This window comes from Macrobrachium rosenbergii, chromosome 43, assembly GCF_040412425.1.
Source record: "Macrobrachium rosenbergii isolate ZJJX-2024 chromosome 43, ASM4041242v1, whole genome shotgun sequence".
NCBI lineage: Eukaryota > Metazoa > Arthropoda > Malacostraca > Decapoda > Palaemonidae > Macrobrachium > Macrobrachium rosenbergii.
Window position 1 is genome coordinate 51,266,625 of NC_089783.1, and position 22,500 is coordinate 51,289,124.

Sequence of the window (22,500 nt, forward strand, 5' to 3'; positions counted from 1 at the left end):
TGGTCCTTAGAATAAACAATACCCCTGGGGAAGAGCGGAAGTATATTACGAACCTCTGTTGACAGAACTGGCACAGTTAATAGAGGAACTCCGCAGCGGAGAAAAAAAGATGTCATCCAATCCTTAATTAGTGTGTCTTGAAATACCTCTAATGACGATAACGAGAAAAAGCTTGTAAAGTTTATTACTTCAAAGGGTGCAATTAATATCATTTACATTACACGTATTTTCAGGCGCTATAAAAAGAATTTAATTTTAAAATATCTTTTAAAGGGCGCAATTCATTTAATTCATACTGCAAATATTTGTAGGCACCGTGAAGCAGAATTTAATGTTAAAAACCTTGATCGTAAAAAGCTTTATTCCGTGAAATGCCTTGAGGATGAGTAAAAAAGGTAATACGACCAAGACGAAATCGGAAACGGAGAAACTCGAGTAAATGGGAAGTAAAAGATTTTCTTCGCAAGTTAAACTCTCTTAGAAAAAAGCTGAATTAAAAAATAACATATGATAATCTTCGCGAGGGAACGTGCTTGCAGAGTCCGATTAATTAGCCTCACGTCGAGTTTACGACTTGTTAAATTAACGTCGCTATTTTAATGTGTGTTCGGTAATGAGGTGAAAATGTATTTCTGTCCGAACACCACTTCCAAAGAAATGATATTAGTGGTAACATTAGGAAATATATTATAGGAACTACTGCAATTAAAATATTTTACAGAAACTATTCTTCAATGAGGATATTAGAATCTACTCTGATATCCTCATCTTATCTTCTGAAGGAATCATAATCATCATACAGGTGATTTATATTCATTTATTTTTAATTTTCTTCCTTACACTTCACTTCACTTTGTAAAATAAAACTTGTTTCCGTACATATCAACATCGATCATTCCTTCCGTTTAAAGGAAAATATATTTGGCAGAGCAGTAAGAACCGAAGGGTGAATTCCCAATGAAAAAGAGACATTAACAAGAGTTTGACTGAAAATTGTTACTTAAAATTCTTTTTCCATAGATTCCGAATACGGCAAGTATATAGTTGCTTGGAAAGTATAGTTTTTCACTGTTTTAACCGTGAGGTCTCATCACACTCCCGAATGAAAATCTCTGAAATATCTGTGATATATATATATATATATATATATATATATATATATATATATATATATATATATATATATATATATATATATATATATATATGCAATACAGGCATGCAAGCACTACAGACATCCATTCCTCTTACATCCAGGGTGCGTAAGAAGGCTACACGAATTCCCTGAAAGCAGCCTTCTAGATACATACTTGAATGTTTGGTGTGTAGTACATCTACATACAAGGATTTCAGGAAAGCAGCCTCCGGGTTACATTCCCCAATACCGAGGAAGAAGCCACTTCGTAGTGAATGACCAATAAATAACTATGCTAATGCCTTTTCAGCCAACCTTGTTCTAGTTGGATCAGATAATGCATTTATTCTTTTGACGCTACTTTTCAATTCGTCAAAAACGCAGTTTTTCATTTGATTTTTTCCAAACTCTTTTTTGCTGTTGCAGTGTCAAGTAAATTGCATGATTGCAATTTTTGTTCTACATCCTACTAATTATTTCATGACAAAGGCTCCCACAAATCACTCGCTCGTCTGGTGGGGGTTGTCAAAATTTTTGACAATTAAGCAAATCTAATCATAATAAGAGAACCTGTTTAATTTGCTTATTACAAAAATAATTTAATTCCAACCAATATAATATGGTTTGGATATGTTGACGACAATATGTATTTTTCTAGGAATACTTTCCTAAGTAAAAATAAATGAACTGATGACATTAATAATTCAATGTGTATATGGAAAATGACGGTAACCTACCGTTTTCGGATGGTCTAATGTATTATTGGATTTAAAAATTCTAAACGGAAACCTTCCAATATTTCTATCTACGACCATTACTACTCTGACCAAGGCGATAAAGTAAAGAAATCAGGTTTAACATCCGTTTTTAAGTGCATTACTTTTATGTACCCCTGAATATAACGACGATAAAATAAATGTAACTGGAATGCATGCAAGAAATTCAAATATCTTGACTCTGTATTAGATAATGTATTAAGAGCGATAAAAAGATTTTGAATGATAATAAGGGAGAAACTTTTAACAGAGAAACTACTCGTACTAGAATATAGTATTATTTTCAAAGTGATTCCCCCATCTCCTTAAGAACTTCGGAGTTAATGGTATGTACAACAATGAGACAAGCTTATAAAGACTCTCCAGACAATACTCAACGATGTGTACGTCAAATCCAAAGTAATTCATGTTGCAATTCTTATATTGCTCAAACTAAAAGATTACAGGAAGAGATAAAAGAACAGCACAGAAAATGTATAAGCTGCACACAAACGATCATGCAATCAGGTGAACCGTCGCTAAAATGCTATTTTTTCTAATAATAAGCCGAATACAAATATAACTGAACCTACTTTTATAAAAGAAAGCTTTTATACGACTGGAATATCAGGCAAAGAAAGTAATAACTTAATCTATTTCATAAAAAAATATGTAAAATATATAAATTTCGAGGGGGCACCTTAATTTGGATTAACAGCCGAGGTGTAAGCCCTCCTTCACGAAAAAAAAAAAAAAAATCCTAATGGAGCACTGACCTACCCCACTTGATGTCAGGGGACTCCAGGACCCACTATACAGAGTGGGTCCTGGGGGACTCCTATATTTATCCTGTCAGGCGCAAATATATTTTCAGTGGTCTGTATGTGCTTTTGTACTGTTATCTTAGCATACATAATGTAAATTTCTACCATTTTATATACTTCCTTGAAGCTCCCTGAAAGAAAACTAAAGACGAAGCCAGTCAGGATTTATTTCTTGTTTTTCATTTTTCGATGCGGGAGATCCATAAATATTCCAGATTTATTTCCAGATATATATATATATATATATATATATATATATATATATATATATATATATATATATATATATATATATATATATACATATATACTTACTTCAGTATTTTAAATTTTGAGCTACCATTAAAAGGAGAAAAATTCTGACCAAAATCCCTGACCTCTAAAACAAAATTGGCCCCAGCATCTAATATGAAAATTCTCAAGACAAGGCATAATACCGATCACGAGCTTCCGGGATATGCCAGAAAACATCCAAGAAGATGAGGAGGAGGAGGAGGAGGAGGAGGAGGAGGAGGAGGAGGTTACGTAAGAATTCCCCTCCTCTCTCAATCTCTTTCCCAGCGCCTTCTTCTTTTATGAACCTTCCCCAACCGAGTTTCCCCCCTAATCCTTCCTCATAAGAGGGGCCACTTAACCCCTTGACGATTACTGCTCGAAGGCGCCCTCACTCCTAATAGCTATCTCTTTAACCCTTCTCCTCTTCACCCATTCCCGACCACTCGCTACTTGAGGAAATCCTGTGGCAGTCACGCGGATCCTTTTAAATTCAGAGCATGTGTTAGATCTCTTCCGGACAGTTCATTCATCTCTCTCTCTCTCTCTCTCTCTCTCTCTCTCTCTCTCTCTCTCTCTCTCTCTCTCTCTCTCTCTCTTAAGAAGCAGGGGAATCTCCTTCCAGAGCTGGAGGGTTCTACTTTTTATTATTTTTAGAGCAATTCATTCTCTCTCTCTCTCTCTCTCTCTCTCTCTCTCTCTCTCTCTCTCTCTCTCTCTCTCTCTCAAGAAGCACAGGAACTTCCTTCTAGAGCTGGAGGGTTCTATTTGTTTTTATTTTTAGAGCAAGTCACTCTTTCCCTCCGCTCTCTCTCTCTCTCTCTCTCTCTCTCTCTCTCTCTCTCTCTCTCTCTCTCTCTCTCTCTCTCTCTCTCTCAGAAGCACGGGAACTTCCTTCCAGAGCTGGAGGGTTCTATTTGTTTTTGTTTTTAGAGCAAGTCACTCTTTCCCTCCGCTCTCTCTCTCTCTCTCTCTCTCTCTTAAGAAGCAGGGGAATCTCCTTCTAGAGCTGGAGGGTTCTATTTGTTTTTATTTTTAGAGCAGTTCATTCTTTCCCTCCGTTTGCGTAGGAGAGCTGCCTTTGTTGTTTTTAAATGATGTTTATACTTTTTCATTTTTTACGTCTTTGCGCTGCGGAAACTGATGCTCGTCCGTCTGGGAATGTGGATACGTTATTAAAAACACCATACTACATAAAAATATAATATTATAACATTAAAAATATAAAATTATAACATTAAAAATATAAAATTATGACGTAAAGAATATATTATAACATTGAAAATATAAAATTATAACATTAAAAATATAAAATTATGACATGAAAAATATATAACTATAACATGAGAAATATATAATTATAACATGAAAAATACAAAATTATGACATGAAAAATATAAAATTATGATATTAAAAACAAAATTTATAACATTAAAAATATAAAATTATAACATTAAAAATATAAAATTATGACATTAAAAATATAAAATTATAACAATTATTAGTGGAAGCTTCTGATACAGAGCAATACGATGTTTCCAGTATAAATGGTCACAGGATGTACTGAAATATTAAAAACTCAGACCCTAAACAATTCGTCTTTCCCTCCGCCATCTGGAACAAGGTGAATTTGTTTAAATTCCACGAAATCTTTCATACATGACTAATTTCTCGTGACTCTAGTTACTACACGAAGTTCATTAGGTGCCTCAAATGAAACGTGTAAACTAATGATCCTGGTATATCGAAGGGAACGTAGTTGTATGCCACGCGATCTGCTACTTAAGCATAATGATTCTTTTTTTAATATTACGGTAATTCCAGCTACGAATGAATGAATAAGTATTCCAGGTCCAAATCTACATACTTCAATACAAATGGCTTACGGTTTAGAATAACAGTATAACCGGGGCAGTAAAACTCAAGTTACGAGTAGCTGAGCTCCTGAATTTCCTTCAATGAAGGATGTAGTAGCATGCAACATTCATAACTTTTTAACCCCCCCCAAAAAAAAAAAAACAATCCTTTTAATCGAGCACAGCGGCCAAAACCTTCCCACCGTTTTTTCAATTTTCGTGCGTCAAATTGAATATGCTGCACTCTCTATGCCGTTTCAGTGAAAGCGTAAAAAGGGACCAAAACACACAAACTTTGGTCTTTCATATTTCCCTCGAATGATTTTACTCGTTTGACATAAATTTCAACACCATGTTTACCGAACTGCACATGGGCCCTTGCCCTACCTTCGGTTTCCATTTCACCAGAGCAGAGATGTCTTATGGTTTGTGTGTCATGAATCAAGATGTGCAACAGGGGAAAGAAGACTATAATATTAGGAAAACCAGATAATGTCTAGGGTCACTGATCAACATCGCAAAAAAAAAAGATAAAAATAAAGCCATCCAAAATTTCCTTCAAGACAGAAATTGCCAAAGAATTTTCATTTTCGAATGAACAACACCTCACTCCAACTATCAACATCAGGCTGGAAGAACCAACCACGGAATCATGAGTAACACATATGCAGTGACACAGTGGCGTAACCCACACCCTAACGCATCAGCATCCTAATCAGCTAATGAAGCTGATCATGAGCGAGAGACACCTGACTTTAAAGAACTTTTGCATAGAAAAAAAAAAAAAAAAATTGCGTCACACTCCACGCTGAAGAGACTCCTCGTCAACCTGATGAGCTTTTGTGTAAAAACAGTTTAGTCGGAAGTTTTAAGCAGCGTTTCGCTGGCGGTCTTCTTTTGCAGCTCTGTGCAAAAATGAAAGGGCATTAAGCCAGTGCTCATCATTTCTGGGCGAGGCAGAGACGAGAACGAAGTCGTGATCATTACGAATGCTTTACGGAAAGAAATTATCTAAACGATGTCATATATTTTCAGAATTGCAGTATAATCCTAAACTTTGTATTACAATCAAGCATATTCTTGCTTCGAAAGGCATAACAAAAGTAGACAGTAACCTCTTCACATTAAACGAAAACCAGACGAGAAATAATGGATGGAAAGTAGAACTGAAGAGATACAACACATCTCACTGTGGGAACTTATTCTTATGTGACACATGGAATAAACTGCCACCAGAAGTTGTCACCAGCAACAGTGTGGAAGAGTTTAAAAGAAAGCTAAAGAAAATCATTATAAGAACACTGCGAATGAACAGTAAAGCCTGCTCCTAGAGATAAGTGAGCACATGATGTCTCCTCGGATGAATCCTATAATCCTTGTAACTCCTCTCTCCCTCTTCTTAGAATAAATCCATAGACCAGGTTACTGCGAAAAGGGACTAAGAAACACTCGTTTTATGCATGATGAACAAATTGTTTTCTTAATACATTTACAAAAACCGTGAAGTATTAATTGAGTCAAGTTCTACATCCTTGCAGTCAAAAGATTTATTGTCTGAACCATGAACGACCCATACGAAATAAATGCTACCATTCCACAATAACTTTACCTCAGCCCTTCCGTTCCACATATTTAAAAAGTAAAGTTTCATGAGCCGCGGCTCATACATCATTATACCGAGGCCACCGAAAGATAGATCTATTTTCGTTGGCCTTGATTATACGCTGTAACGGCTGTACAGAAAACTTGATCGCGCCGATGGAGCATTTCATACTTTTTCCTGTTATCGACGAGACGTCTAGTTACTGCTTTGGGTTATTCCATAATGTTCCCCATAACTCCTTTTCATCAAGAAACTTTTCCAATCTACCTCGTTTACAACCTACGCATTTGCCGGTGATTCACTCCACATCGATACCACCAACCCTAAACATTTTCTCTAAAAATATCTCTTGCTACTTCTTTCATCTCGGATCCTGGGAGTGTATTGTAACTGGAATCTTATAACTAAATCAATTCATTACCGTCGAGAAACAGCTTTTAAATGTGTTTTTCAGTTTTCTGTAAAAGAAAGCTACTGAGATGGCTTTGTCTGTCCGACCGCACTTTTTCTGTCCACCCTCAGATCTTAAAACCTACTGAGGCTAGAGGGCTGCAAATTGGTATGCTGATCATCCACCCTCCAATCATCAAACATACTAAATTGCAGCCCTCTAGCCTCAGTAGTTTTTATTTTATTTAAGGTTAAAGTTAGCCATAATAGTGCTTCTGGCAAAGATATAGGATAGGCCACCACTGGGCCGTGGTTAAAATTTCATGAGCCGCAGCTCATACAGCATTATACCGAGACCACCGAGAGATAGATCTATTTTTAGTGGCCTTGATCATACGATGTGCAGAAAACTCGATTGCGCCGGAGTTCTCATTAGTCAAATTGCTAAATACGGTGCTGAGAAATAAGATGCGACTTTTGAATACCATCACTTCTTATCTTCATCTCATTTACTCAGCCTAGACGAACACCTTATGTTTTATCCCCCACTCACACGCAAACCAACATGCTTTTTGTCTTCCTCTCTTATGTGCACTCGCGCGCGCGCACACCATGCGCGCACACCATATATGTGTGTGTATACATATATATACGCGAGTGCTTTTTATGTGAGAGAGAGAGAGAGAGAGAGAGAGAGAGAGAGAGAGAGAGAGAGAGAGAGAGAGAGAGAATGTCACAGAAACATGCTGGTAAAACACTTGTATTATATATGAAACAGGTCTCTGCCACTTCATTATTGAATTCGCATGTACGTACGGTCACTCAAAAAAGTATTGCAACATACCTCAAAACTTTTCAGACAACAGCTTATATTGTCATAGTGACATCTGGCGCTATCTGGCAACTCCGTTGTAAGCGAGTGAAACAACTCAGACACTAATTGTGCGTCAGAGAAATCACCTGCAGTTTCCCTTGAACCGTGTTTTTTCTGATATTGCTGTCATAGTTTACTTGATTAAAGTATGTTGCCATAACACTTTAAAGATTATCACTGTTCTTATGTTTTGATATTTTCATCTAAAAAGGTCATCACTATCTTTATGTTTTATCTTCTTCATATGTGTGAGCTTTGTAGATATAGGACTATGACTGTTGTAAGTTGAACTACTAGCCACAGTAACATCAGCAATTACGACTATTTAAAGATTTGCTGGCATATCATGTGAATCATATGAATCACATTTTTCAAGAATGGTATTTGCATGACTAATCCTTTGTGTATTGTAAACTAGTTAAACTTAATATACAGTATATCTATATCTAAATCTAAATCTATCTATCTATATATATCTATCTATATATATATATATATATATATATATATATATATATATATATATATACATATATGGCCCTATCATTATATTCTGGCTTTCCTTTAATGGTACCTAGGCCTATTTGCCAAACAGCTTATATAAAATATACTGAACTAGACTAACAAATTTCACGTCTATTTTTGTAATATATAGATTACAATTGCACTTTATGTATATATATATATATATATATATATATATATATATATATATATATATATATATATATATATATATATATATATATATATATATATGACCTTATCATGTGTAATTTCTGGTTTCTTTCATTGCTAAGTTACTTAGGCCTATCATTTTGATACCTCTTATGAAAACATCTGAATACATTACGCCTATTTTTGTATTTCTTATTATCTAAGCTCCTACAGAATTGAAATTAACATGAAGTTCAACATTAACTTAGCTAATGTTAAACGCCAACAGTGAAGAGGGCTACCATGCTCGTCTCCTCCTCATCGCAAAAAGTGACTTTCTTCCATAAATCATCGGCCACTGAACAATATTGTAACGCAAACCCCAGCCTCTCTTCTTTGTGTTTCTCTGTTATGAAGGGTTTCTTGGTGTTAATATGATGAAATAATATCTCGGCCTCATGTAGCCTATTACGGATGGTCTGGGCATCAACTTGAAGCGGGGGCATACTGTTCTCTATAGCAACACCGGCTGTCAGGGGAGTTAGGCCGAGCTTCCTCCAATAATGATCTTCAACAGTAGTGCAACCATGGGGTCGTTCTCCACTTTTTTCAATATAAATTTATTATATTTCTCTTTCTCTCTGTTGTCATATCCATCAATACAAGGTTGTTCTATTCACGCCAAGCTGCCGAGCAATACCTACGATAGAAACATTAGTCTCATGCAAGCTGATGATCGATGACCTGTGAGATAACGTGGTGCAGGTGAGTCTGTTTTCCATCTTATCGGTGCAGTGACGTAACTTTCCTGCCCGAGCGTGATATTTTTTCTTTTTTGTGTTTTTGTCAACGATTATGGTAGAATGATCTCTTTCTTTATTTATATAATTTCGTTGATGATTACTGAATATTATTTTATTGGTTATGATGCTTTTATTTGGATTCGAAATATAGCTTCTTCTTTGACTCTTTTGCCCGATCATCTGACACGAACTTTTTCAAAATGTTTCGCCATTTTTTCGTAATACAAATTTTTCACTCGCCATTCTTTTTTGTACTGTTAACCGTGTGATTAATAACCAAAATCGAATAAGAAAATTATTGTCAGGTGAACGAAAACGTCTGAAACATGTTGCAATACAATTTTGAGTGACTGTAAACAACAGAAGCCAACTAAAGAGAAATGAAAAATTATTTTCTTGAAATTCGGAGGAGAACTTCCAGCTTGTACAACGAAAGGAAAAATCAAAAGGCCAGAAAACTCTCTCCCTTCTTCTCTTTGTCTATTGGAAAAGGCTTGTCTTTCCACCAAAGACGAAGAACATTCATCAATAACTCAGCCGCGGGAATCTATCAATATCTATCAAGACACGGACCTCATTCCTTATTCGGTATTGACACTTTCGGTTATAAATTGGGATCTTCTGACGGGGAAAAAATACCCTACCGGCTTACATTAATAAACAGAAACAGACACGGACATACACAATGCTACACACACACATACACACACACACACACACACATATATATATATATATATATATTATATATATATATAAATGTGTATTTATAAATATAAATTATGTTATACATATATATATATATATATATATATATATATATATATATATATATATATATATATATGTGTGTGTGTGTGTGTGTGTGTGTGTGTGTGTATACATACATATATAGATAGATATACATACATATATATATATATATATATATATATATATATGTGTGTGTGTGTGTGTGTGTGTGTGTCACTGACACATACATCGCTTAAGTCTTAAATATTACGCCATTAATACAATTTCATACCATATCCACTATGACTATAGGATAAATTTAACCCACAGTGTATCTAGCCGCCCAGGACTCGAACTTTCAATTTTCGGTTAAATAGATGTGAACTTTTGACTCATTTTTCTAAGCCACGAAGAGACATTAAGCTGATATCGACTCTTCTTTAATTTAAAGTCGAAATTAACCCATCCCACCATGACAGTTAAAGGATACATACCTGGTTTATGATAGTTTTGTCAATAATTTACATATGGCGTTTTGATAATGGTAATCGAATATTCGAATCGGCCTTCCTGCGCCATATCTAAATGAAAGAGCCAGACCAGAATCCTGGCAAGGTCATATACTCTTATCAATTACACACACGTGAATAAATATATATACAGTATATATATATATATATATATATATATATATATATATATATATATATATATATATATATATATATATATATATAATATACATATATGCGTGTCTGTGTGTGTGTATTTTGAAATGCAGTCTAAAGCACTGTATGAATATGAAAGACCTATAAAAACACAAATGAACTAAAATACCATGAAATTCCGTTTGATAGTGCTTTAGTGAAAAGCAATTAAGGACCCTCCAGGTTCATGCTTGTATATGTATATATACAGTATATATATATATATATATATATATATATATATATATATATATATATATATATATATATATATATATATATATACACACATATATATATACATTCATATATATATATATATATATATATATACACATATATATGCGAAGCTACCAGGAGTGGGAGGAGGAGGAGGAGGCCATTAGCGAGTGCATAACGTGGAAATGTCTTCAGAAATTCACTCGTCAGGTCTCCACTGACCCGTGACTCCTTTAGCCTCCCAGTAAATCTGACCTTTTCATGTCCGATTCATTAAATCTGACTCAAGACGCCATTAAAGGACGAAAAAGAAACAAGGAACACAGTTCTCTTTCATTCGATTCTCTGCTGCGCCGTCATGAGTATTTAAAAGGGTTTTTTTTTTTTTGTATACAATATGAAGGCTTATTTTGCATTTTACCACGAGTGATATTTTGAAATAGCGGTTCATGCGATGTTATGAGTTTTAGTTCTATAGAAATATGATTTTCATTGATTACATTAATTATTTACACATACAAATACACATATATATACGTTATTATATACTGTATATATATATATAAACCACACACACACACACACACACACACACACACACATATATATATATATATATATATATATATATATATATATATATATATATAATATATATATATATATAATGACATATGACCAGTACCCCTATGGATGTCGGCCTAAGACACAGGAGATCAGCGCCTGCCCTATGAGCCTACAGAGAACCAGGAGAACTGCAACTAAATACATATATTTATTTATTTATATATATATATATATGTATGTATGTATGCATGCATATATTGCATGTACAAAACTTATAAATGTTTGTTCCATTCTTCAGAGCATAAAACCAGCCACAACTATGCCGGATTGACTTATCACTCGCACACGATTTTCACCAATTCGCTGTAACTCCCACAACGCTCATTGCACGCCGAAATGGATGCTATAAAAGCTATAAATGTACATTCTATAGCTATACAGGCACTTGGTAGTCATGTGTAAAAGTCCCATTTAGAAATGGCCACTCATAAGCTTTTCCAAACGCACAAAATTTTTATTATTTTAGAATTTGTATATTGCTTGATGTCGTTCCCTCTCAAAATGTAGTTATCCACGGTTTAAATTATTGCCAAATATTGATAATAAAAAATTAAATGCCCGCTCCAACCGCGGCGTGTTGCTTAGGCGTGTGTTTTTATTGAAATATTCGAATTATTCAAGGCAATTTTCCAGTCAAATAAAGGCAAGTGAAACATATTTTCATTTATGAAAATTAATATCGTAATCGAATTTTGGCAGACATTAATATTTCGTAATTAATATTAATTGAAATATTTGATACAAATGACTGCAGATTTAGTTTTAACAGCTTTGTGGTTGTGACGTCTTTATATTTCGCTACAGAATCACAAGCAGACATAATGCAGCAGAGAATCTGAATGAAAGTAATTCACTCATAACTTTTAAATCTTGAAGATTTTAGTTACGTACCTCACTTAAATAACTGGTGTATGTAGGAGTTCACCAAGACAGGACAGTCAGGGAAAGGGTAGGATTGAAAGGTGAGGACACAGATGATGCAACAGAAAGTTTATAAACTTTTGGGAAAAGGTCAGAATGAAATAATGTTGGATGTACACATTTCCAAGTCTTTATAATGAGAGACTAGTCAGCAAGTAACTGCTGCAAAATATAATCATTCGAGGATTTAATGGCTACTAAATGCAGATGGTTGCAGTACAGTGATTGTAAGCGTTTTGGTTTCAATCGAATGGTGTGAGTATGTATAGTATTCGACATCCATCTAATGTTTGATTTTTCTTCTATGCACTCAACTTGAGGTTACAATTTCAATCGTAGAAATTATATCCGTATAAGGAAGATTACAATTTGCTTAATCCACAAGCCTACTCGCATTATTAAGGAATTTAGGAACTACGATGGAAAATCTCTGACAACCAACTGACAGATCTAATACATTACAAAACCATGTCCCAACGTGATTAACAAAAGAATGGCTAAATTACAGATGTAAGTTCCAGTGTGATCAATAAAAGAATTACATCTAGGTTCGTTACATTCTCGAGACACCGCCAAAATTAAAGGCAATTTTCAACCGCAAGATTTACCACATCCCAAGCGGGGTGGTAATGGTTCTCACCTCCAATAATATTTTATGCTTTCAACAGATGGCCATAATGAATTCATAACTGGACTGGAAGGGACGAACTCATTTCCATTCGAATTGAATTACAAAGACCCATTCCTATTTCTTTATTACTGGAGGCAGTGTAACAGTAAAAATATAAATCTTGTGTAATGGCATCACTTACGTCGTATTTATACCGAGAGGTCAAGTGGACACGAGAGAGAGAGAGAGAGAGAGAGAGAGAGAGAGAGAGAGAGAGAGAGAGAGAGGAGTCGTAGGGTAGGAAGAATTTCTTCAACTAACACCTGACTCAAAATACTCAAAACAAAAATTTGAAACAAAAAGGTCAAACATAGCTACCTTTCACGACAGCGTGGGTAAGCGAATAATGATCAAATATTTCTGCCGAGATCGAACAGATTTGTTCTGAACTTGATATTTACCTTCCGTTCTTAGAACATTATTGCAATGACACTAAGTATCGCGACTTAAGAGATGATTTTTAACAAAAAATGAAAATGATAAATAGAATACTATTAAGTAGTTCCAGTCCAAACGTACAGTAGTGATATCTTAAATAAAAAACTAACAAATGAATATCAGAGTTTTCATTCACTTTTAAGCTAGATAAAACTAATGACTTATCGATATAAATACATTTTCAGTTGGTTTTTCATTTCCTTAAAATAACTGATTGCAGACAGTAAAAATCGATCATTTTGTCTACGACAGAAGAGGAAATTCTAGACAAATGATACTCTGATGTTACGTCAGGATTCTCTTTGACGTTACTTTAAAAATAAATATCTACATATGAATACATTTTTTCCACACCATACTCTTTTTTCTGGGAGATGTATATGATATATAATTGTATGTATGTATGTAAGTACCTGTAGTTCCACGTAGCCTCTTGACAAACGAGAACAGCCCGTTTCGATACTCTGCCGAGATCGGCAGATTTGTAAACTTGATATTTATTACTAATAATTATAATAATTCTCTGCCTGATGCCTTCGAATACTCCCAAAAATTTCTTTCAGATATCTTATAAAAATGGAAATGAATATTAGCGTTCAAACTCTATAAGTTACTATTGATTAAATTAAACACTCAGTTGTTTTTTATGCTGAGTACTGATATGAGTAAAAATCGATATTTTGTCAACTGTACCCTTTTTCAGAGAGTAACTGTGGATGGCCCAGTACAGCACTGATAAATAACTAATCTAACTTGAAAATACTGACGCGAGTGTTGGGCGTTTATTCTTTACTTGCAAGCTTATTTTCCTGTACTAAGTCCTTTTCCCAAATGGGGATCTTGAGGTTGTAATAATAATAATAATAATAATAATAATAATAATAATAATAATTTCAATAATAATAATATTATTATTATTATTTTATTATTATTATTATTATTATTATTAAAAGCAGTATTTTCAAGTATCTGCGAATTCAAAGCATTCAACGTCGCCTTGGGAAAAAAATTTTTAAATGAAAAATAATGTAAAAGCAAAAAATATGTAAAAAATAAAAATTGGATACAACAAGAGCAGGAGAAGTTGTTAGTCTAACAATGAAGTTACGCCCAACTATCAAAACTTCATAAAACGGGCGAAACTTTTTTTTTACTTTTATATCTTGAAGCCTTGGTTAAGCTGACTTTGGTAAAGTTCGGATAAAAAAAAAAAGTAGATTTAAGGGGAAGATAAAAAAAAATAGATTAAAAGGGAAAAGATAAAAAATGGCAAACAAGGCGATAACCTCCAAGGGCGCGTTCATTAAAGCGTGTTTGTTATGCAAATGAGATTTCGCTAGATAGCGAGGGATGAGGAATTGGACGAGTATCTATCAAACGTTTTCAGCGAATTGAAAACGTATCATCCGGCGAGTGAGAGCCTAAATTAGGTCAATAATCTTTTGCATATCAAGTGGTCGGACGGATTTTGCGAGTTTATGCGGGATAAATACGCACTTGGCACAAAGAATAAATGTTTCAAAATAATGCGGTTGGTTGCAGTGATCGCGAATGTTCGCTACACGCTAAAAGCACGATTTAATAGAGCGAATTTTTCTTTCCTTGTTCATTAGATATCAAGACGATCCGGTGTCCATTAAGCACAGAATATGTCGCTCCTAACCAGAGATATAGATTTAATAGATAATATACTTTCCTTTTATGGTGCGATATCTCATCCCTTAAGCAATAGACGGAGGTATGTTTCGAAATGCTTTTATGTACATTCTGAGAGGAATATCTATAAACACATTACTGAATATTAAATATACCTTTGCAGTAATTACATTAACGTATCCAAAGGCTTTGCTGTATCTTCATAATCATATTTCCTTGTTAGTCACCACATTTCTTCTTCTCTTCACTATATACGCAAGGATATGTGACAGAACATTCGAGGCTGTATCAGTTCTCGAACATCTCTCCCTCACTCCGTGTTCCTCACCGTTACTCTCCCCTTTGCTGCAACAATCCCGTCAAGATCATCTTACGGACATAACATTCTCACTTATCGCTGCTTGTATTAATCCTCTCAGACTATTATATACACATTCACTGCGGAAACAGCTCTTCATCATCATTTTACCATCATCATCACAATCACCAACACTACCACAAGCATCACCATCACCATTGTCATTCACAATCAGTCATGACTTTATTTCTTGTCAGGTTACATTAAACGGCATCAAGGTTTTACAACAAATCCGGTCCATAAGTCACCACGGAGAGAGAGAGAGAGAGAGAGAGAGAGAGAGAGAGAGAGAGAGAGAGAGAGAGAGAGAGAGAGCCCTCCATCTCAGCCAAGGGCCTTCAAAGCATACGTAAACGAGAGTTGACCGATGGGGTCGTTCTATCGAATCCGCTTTAATCCCGAAACATTCCGGCAAATGACGAGTCGTATATACGCCGGGGCTGTTACGCATCGTGTTTCAAAATGGATATCCTGAGAGCACAGTTCGGTTCGACGACCGACTGAAGTTCTTTGGGATGCCCGCATGAGTTTCTAATCTTAAAAGGAATGCAAGTTAAATTTGGTTTTACAATTTTGCTTTAAGGGTGTTAGGGAAAAGCCGAATAAAAATAAAATGTTCAATAAACAGACTTGCGTACCTATAATTGTAACATATGGAGTTACCATTAAATATGTAAAGCCAACTGAAATAATCCATTGAAGGAAGCACATGTAAATTTACTTTTGAGGGTGTTTTCTCTAGCAAATTTGCCGTAAACAGAAGGGTGCTACAACGGAAAGGTATTTATTTCACGTTTGTAATTTATTTTTGTCACATTTTCTATAATAGTAGAGGGATCATAGATGGAAAAGGTTCAGATCAGAATAATAAAACTGAAAGGTTTAGAATATGCATATGATACTATTTTAATCAGTATAACGCCATAATTTTGGCAACGCTTGCTTAATGGAGTTCATCATAATATATCTAGAAAGATGGGACTCCATATAAATAAAAGATAATCAAAAGTAATTAGAACAGAGTATGCAAGTTACGATGAAATAGCATTAGAAGCAAGATTAATGAATGAATCTTTCAAGCAAAGAAAAAAAAATTACATTCAATGCTGATTTCTGTGAGTTGGAATTTACTGCAACACTAAAAAAACGCAATTAAAAAATCCGGAAGGTTGAATAAGATTCGGAAATAAGATCAATTAAATTTGCATGCGAAAGTACTGTTATGCTTGTGTCAACTATGTCTACTGCAGTACGAGCTATAGTGCTACAAGGACATGAATCACGGTATGACAATATAATTATATCTAAATGATTCTGTGGATTTGAAAATAGAGCTTTAAGGAGAAAATCAGGAGCCAGATAGGATAATGTGAGATACGATACCGCGGGGAAATTCACTGGAATTTTCTATACAGATGAGATCATGATGAAAGGGAGTTGGCAGAGGCACAGCCCTTGGGAGAATGGCAGTGTATATATATATATATATATATATATATATATATATATATATATATATATATATATATATATATATATATATATAATATATAAATAAAGAACGATTAAAGAACAGATCTGTTATTGCTCGAAGGGGAACCTGCCCTCCGCCGTTCATTTCCGAAGTTGCCATAACATCCCGTCGTCGATCGCTGGCAATGGCCATTCAAAGCTCCCAAATACGGGATTAATACGTAATAACAAAAGTAATAACGACGCAGCTCCCGAGGGCAGGGGTCCGTTGCAAACCGTCATTACAACAGAACGTAACTTTCATGAAGCATTCGGTGATAAAGGCAATAACGTCCAAACGAACGGGTCCGGAAGTCATAAGAACGCTGGAGTTGACTTCATGGACTTATGAGAGTCATGGCGTTTTACTCAGAAAACTCCTGAGAGAGAGAGAGAGAGAGAGAGAGAGAGAGAGAGAGAGAGAGAGAGAGAGAGAGAGAGAGAGTTTTCAAGTCCCTGAACTCCTTGAAGAACTGATTTTTAATTTCTGAACTCTTCAGAGCCACGGAAAACAGAATGAGTACAGAATTTAGGCCACGGGCCAAGCGCTGGGACCTACGATGTCATTCAGCCCTGAAACGGAAACTGACAGTAAAAAGGTTTAAAAGAGGGACCAGGAGGAAAGCCTCGCTGTTGTACTGTGAAAATCAATTGCTAGGAGAGGGTGGAAAGAAAGATAAGGAAAGAAAGATAAAAGAAAGAGAATATGAACGGAAGTAGCCAAGAGTAAAAGAAATGAGAGGGGTTGCAGCTAGGGGCCGAAGGGACGCCACAAAGAACCTTAAGTAATGCCTAAAGCGCACCGAGAGAGTCACTAAGTTTATTTTTCTCCCGAGAGCTGTTAGGTTTATTTTATGAACTCATGATGGCAGAAAGTATGATTCATGACTTAAAATATGACCTGTTAAGCATCCTGACGATCAGTTCATGAACTGAGAGCTGTGACTCGTAGTTAATGAGCTCTTGGGATTATGTTTAGGTCCAGACTTCCTTAAAACCGTTGTGTTTTGCTCATGAACTCCTGAGAGCTATCACGTTTGTTTCACTCATTCCGGAAGGCTGTGATTTAAAAACGTACCATAGACAGTCCATGGTCTATCTCTAGACCATAAGACAGTCCAGGGTCTAAACTTTAGACCCTGAGAAGAGTCAAGACAGCCAAGTATATGAAATAACACCTTCAGTCAATGGCCCACACGCCCTGGAAAAGGAATATGCGTTCCGAAGAAATGCTTTCATCCAATCTTGGGTTGAAAATTCACGGGTGATTGATTTTTGCTCTTGAGTGAAGTGCAAATGAATTTTGCACGGGATCCATTCAGTCAATTTACTCCTGCGGTGACTTATTTTTTAATTGATATAAAGAATTTTTATAGCTTATATTGTAAATTCAACTTTTTGGTTCCAGAATTGAATCTAAAGAATTAATGTCTTTTAATTTGAACTCTAATTTACTACTATCTGACTTATGTTTGACATAAAGTGCTCACTGCACGAAGAAAATTTTCACAAGATTATAAATTTACTAATTCATGGGGGAAACAAAAATTAAAGCTAATTTGTAAATTCGTATTCTTTTTTCTTTCAACTATTCCTCTAAGTAATCAGTTGTTTTTAAAGTAAAAAAAATTTACCTACTCTTGTTTTATTTACATTAATAATTGCCTATATAGATTTATAATACGCACACCTGTGCTGGGTCCAGCTGTAAATGGATACCAGTGTCTGCTAGGATCTAGAGGGGAAAACCCTCAGGTACGTAGTACTTAGGTTCCAACTTCTTTTATGACCTTTGCGTCCGAATTGCTAATGCCCCGGACTCTCACTCGAAAGACCGGGTTTCGGAACCCCTGGTGAGTCATAAATTTATTTCTGTGAAACACGTTCCCATGTGTTCATTTCCATACACACACACACAACACACACGCATTATATATATGTGTGTAGTCTTGTCCAAATATGCATTAAATAAAGTTTGTCTCAAATGTACCTGTATGTCACACTGCATCAAATTTTCTGAAATAAAATGTGATTTACTTAAAATCGTCGAACATAAGAAGAAGAAGAACGCTTTCACGAAACATTTTTTTTTTTTAGAACTAAAGTGTTTTTGGGGGCAGGATACTCTGAAGCATGCTACAAATGCACACATATTTTTACATATATATAGAAACACATTCATTACTGTATATGAAAACAGGATATGAATAATGAAATATGATATATAGGAAAAAATGATCAACGTTATACAAACCCTTTCATTACTGTATTTGAAAACAGGATATGAATAATTAAATATGGGATATATGGAAAAATGATCAACGTTAATCTTGAAGTTTTTTCGACATTATCATGCTCCGCATTTCTCCTAATTAGTTTAACTATATTCCCATTCTCAGTTCAATCACATGTTCCCTTGCAGCTACCATCCAGTTACCTCTTTCTCTCTATCGAAGTCTCTTTTCTGTATCATTTCCAGCACCTGTCCCTTTCATCATATGCTTTTAAGAAGAATTTTATTATCAACTGATTCGAACCTATTTTCGATATGGTAGTCTTGCCTAATTCATTTACACTTATCAAGTAACCAAGACTGCCCATTGGAGCGCTGAAGACTTAACAAGCGTTTTTATTACATAAAAAAATAGAAAGAAAATTTCATTTTGTAATCCTCTCCAAAACTGCGCTTACAAAATTTTGAGTTCAGTATTCGTCCTGCAGTCTTAGCAACGCGAAAGAAACAACTTTTTATTTTATTCATTGTAATTCATAACGTAAGGAGGACGAGAAGGAGACATACGAAGTACAAGGAAAGTGGGAAAAGGCAAGAGAAAAGGAAAGCAGAATAACTGATTCAGATGGCAAGTGATAGATTACCGTGGAAGTTAATGATAAAAATCGTTTTAGACGAGGCACAATGAAGGGAAATTCATGCCGTCGTTTCTCCTGTCGGTGGTTAATTCATACCAATTTCACTGTCTCTACGTTCTTAAAATAAACAACAATTTCCTGAGCAGACCCGACCGTTCCTAGACTTATACATACAGATTACCGGTACTTAACCATCTGAGCCACAACCCCAGCAACACATTACAGCAGTTATGATGATGGCTCAAGGCTCGAGCCGTTTTCCGATCGCTCCTCCGCGAAACGCGGAAGGAGCACAGGAAATTAACCAATCCTGCCTTCGAAAATAACCCCCTCCCAATACAGGAAATTATCCTTTTCTCTATAGGGTATCAGCTCCTCCTATCCAGTTTCTTCACGGCCAGGCGGGGAGCCTGGCTTTCGTTAAATTACGCGGCTTTATCGTGATGGCGGCATTACTTATGAAAACGATGCTTGGGCATTATCTTCTTCCTGGAACGCGAGGCGTTTTTATGCAAATGTCTCAGCAGTAAAACGTCCTGTTCCCGCCTGTTTGTATAACCTTACCAATCATTCTAACGGACTAAGTTTTTGTTATTATTATTATTATTATTATTATTATTATTATTATTATTATTATTATTATTATCTTATACACTCATCCTTTTCCTCAAAGCAAATGTGCCCAATCAAGAAATCCTTTAGGGGAGAAGCCTCACTTTTTTTTTTTTTTTCCTAGTCTTGTTTCCTCAATCCAGGTCTAGTCAGAGATTTTAGGATGCACGTCTCATCGGCCTTTGCCTGAGAGGAAACCGTAAGACAAGTGACCCAGTTCTAATCAAAACATCCTTTTGGCGGTTTAAACCCCGTTTTCCCCATCCACTTTTTCTAAGAAAGTGGTAGTACGGTTCCAGCGTACACTTAGAAGCACAACTAAGGCTTCCATTGTACACTGAACGATGAGGTAAACAAAATGTTCCGGAAATACAAGGATAGAAAACAATTTGGATATAAGGTCTAACACTGGGGCAATTTAGCCATTCAGTGTTTAAGGTGTAAAGAGCGAGTTGGAGTGGTTGGACAACAAGATAGCAGAAAGGGATTGGGAATGGAGGTCGAGTAAAAGGCTAAAAAGTGGGTGCAGCTAGGGACCTAAGGAACGCCACAAACAACCTTTCGTAATGCCTACAGTGCGCACCACATTAGATGCACTGACAAAACTCTCCCCCCACCCCCCAGCGGGGTGGGAGAAGAGAAGACGAGGAGGAGGAGGAGGAGGAGGAGGAGGAGGAGGAGGAGGAGGAGGAGGAGGAGGAGGAGGAGGAGGAAAGGGAGAAAATAAAAGGAGACAAAGAAATGAAGAACATAGTTGTCTTAGAATAATTAGGAAGTTGCTTGGGAAAATGGGAGAAGAGAAGACGAGGAGGAGGAGGAGGAGGAGGAGGAGGAGGAGGAGGAGGAGGAGGAGGAGGAAGAGGAGGAGGAGCCAAAGAAATGAAGAACATAGTTATCTTAGAATAATTAGGAAGTTGCTTGGGGAAATGGGAGAAGAGAAGACGAGGAGGAGGAGGAGATAATAAAATGAGCCAAGGAAATGAAGAACCCAGTTATCTTAGAATAATTAAGAAGCTGCTTGGGGAAATGGGAGGAGAGAAGAGGAGGACCATGAGCGGAAGCAAAGAGGACGGGAAGAGGGAGAAATGCGAAAATTAAGGAGCATAGAAACGGTGAAGTTTGGACCGGCAATAATTAGTAACTTCTTACGCGCCCGTGTAGGAAAGTTAGTCTCCTTGCACGGTGGAGGAAAATTGCATAAATGAAAAGGGAACAATTAGACAACAAAACTTCTAGGGAAAGTTCTGTTTGAACTCCGTTCGTATACAGTTGTCGAGACAGGGCGCGTTCATTTACCAGACGCTGACAACGGAAAATAAACATAAAATGATTACGAAAATTCAGTGACTGATCGATTTACCGGTATATTGGAGTCACTTTAACTAAGGTCACGAACGCTGGAATCACGGGAAATTGGAAGGTTAACTGTTACTGAAAACTAAAAGGAAAAAACACACAGGTAAGGAGAAAATCTTTTAGAAAATCCTGCAGTAGGAAAATAGTCCCTGGAAACTCTCAGCCAACCGCAATGTGATCTCTAGGGAGATTTAGTGTTATAGCCCTTATAACTGTTTCAGAGTAATGCCGAGGCATTACGGAATCTCGGACCCACTGTAATCACACGAGCAGTCTGGATACAAAAGAAAATAAGAACTTCATCTTCCGTGTCACAAGAGGGCCGGAAGAGTCGAAATCTTTAACAGGGCTGAAGTGATTACAGACTATTTACAAATAACTATTTGCAAATAATGCCCAAATAACGAAGAGTCACAAACTGATGCCGCAATGGAGTATAAAATAGCACCACTTTAGAAGCATAACATGAAAGAAGTCTTGCTTTTATCTGTCAAGAAATGCGAGACAGTAGTCAAAATAATTCGCATAATTCGTTATTTCATGTTAGAGAGATAAAACAATAAGGCATTTTAGGACTGTTAATATTATCGCTTTCAAGTTTCTGTTCTTGTGAAACAATTCGAAAAACAATTAATTTGCCTGTGAAGCTTT

The 22,500-nt window shown here is 35.8% G+C and overlaps 1 protein-coding gene across 8 annotated transcripts in view; it reads right to left on the reverse strand.

The window, feature by feature from the left end:
- The window catches only part of LOC136828892 (sushi, von Willebrand factor type A, EGF and pentraxin domain-containing protein 1-like), a 757,486-nt gene that overhangs the window by 483,650 nt on the left and 251,336 nt on the right, over positions 1–22,500 (reverse strand). The gene's annotated exons all lie outside the window — the stretch shown is intronic.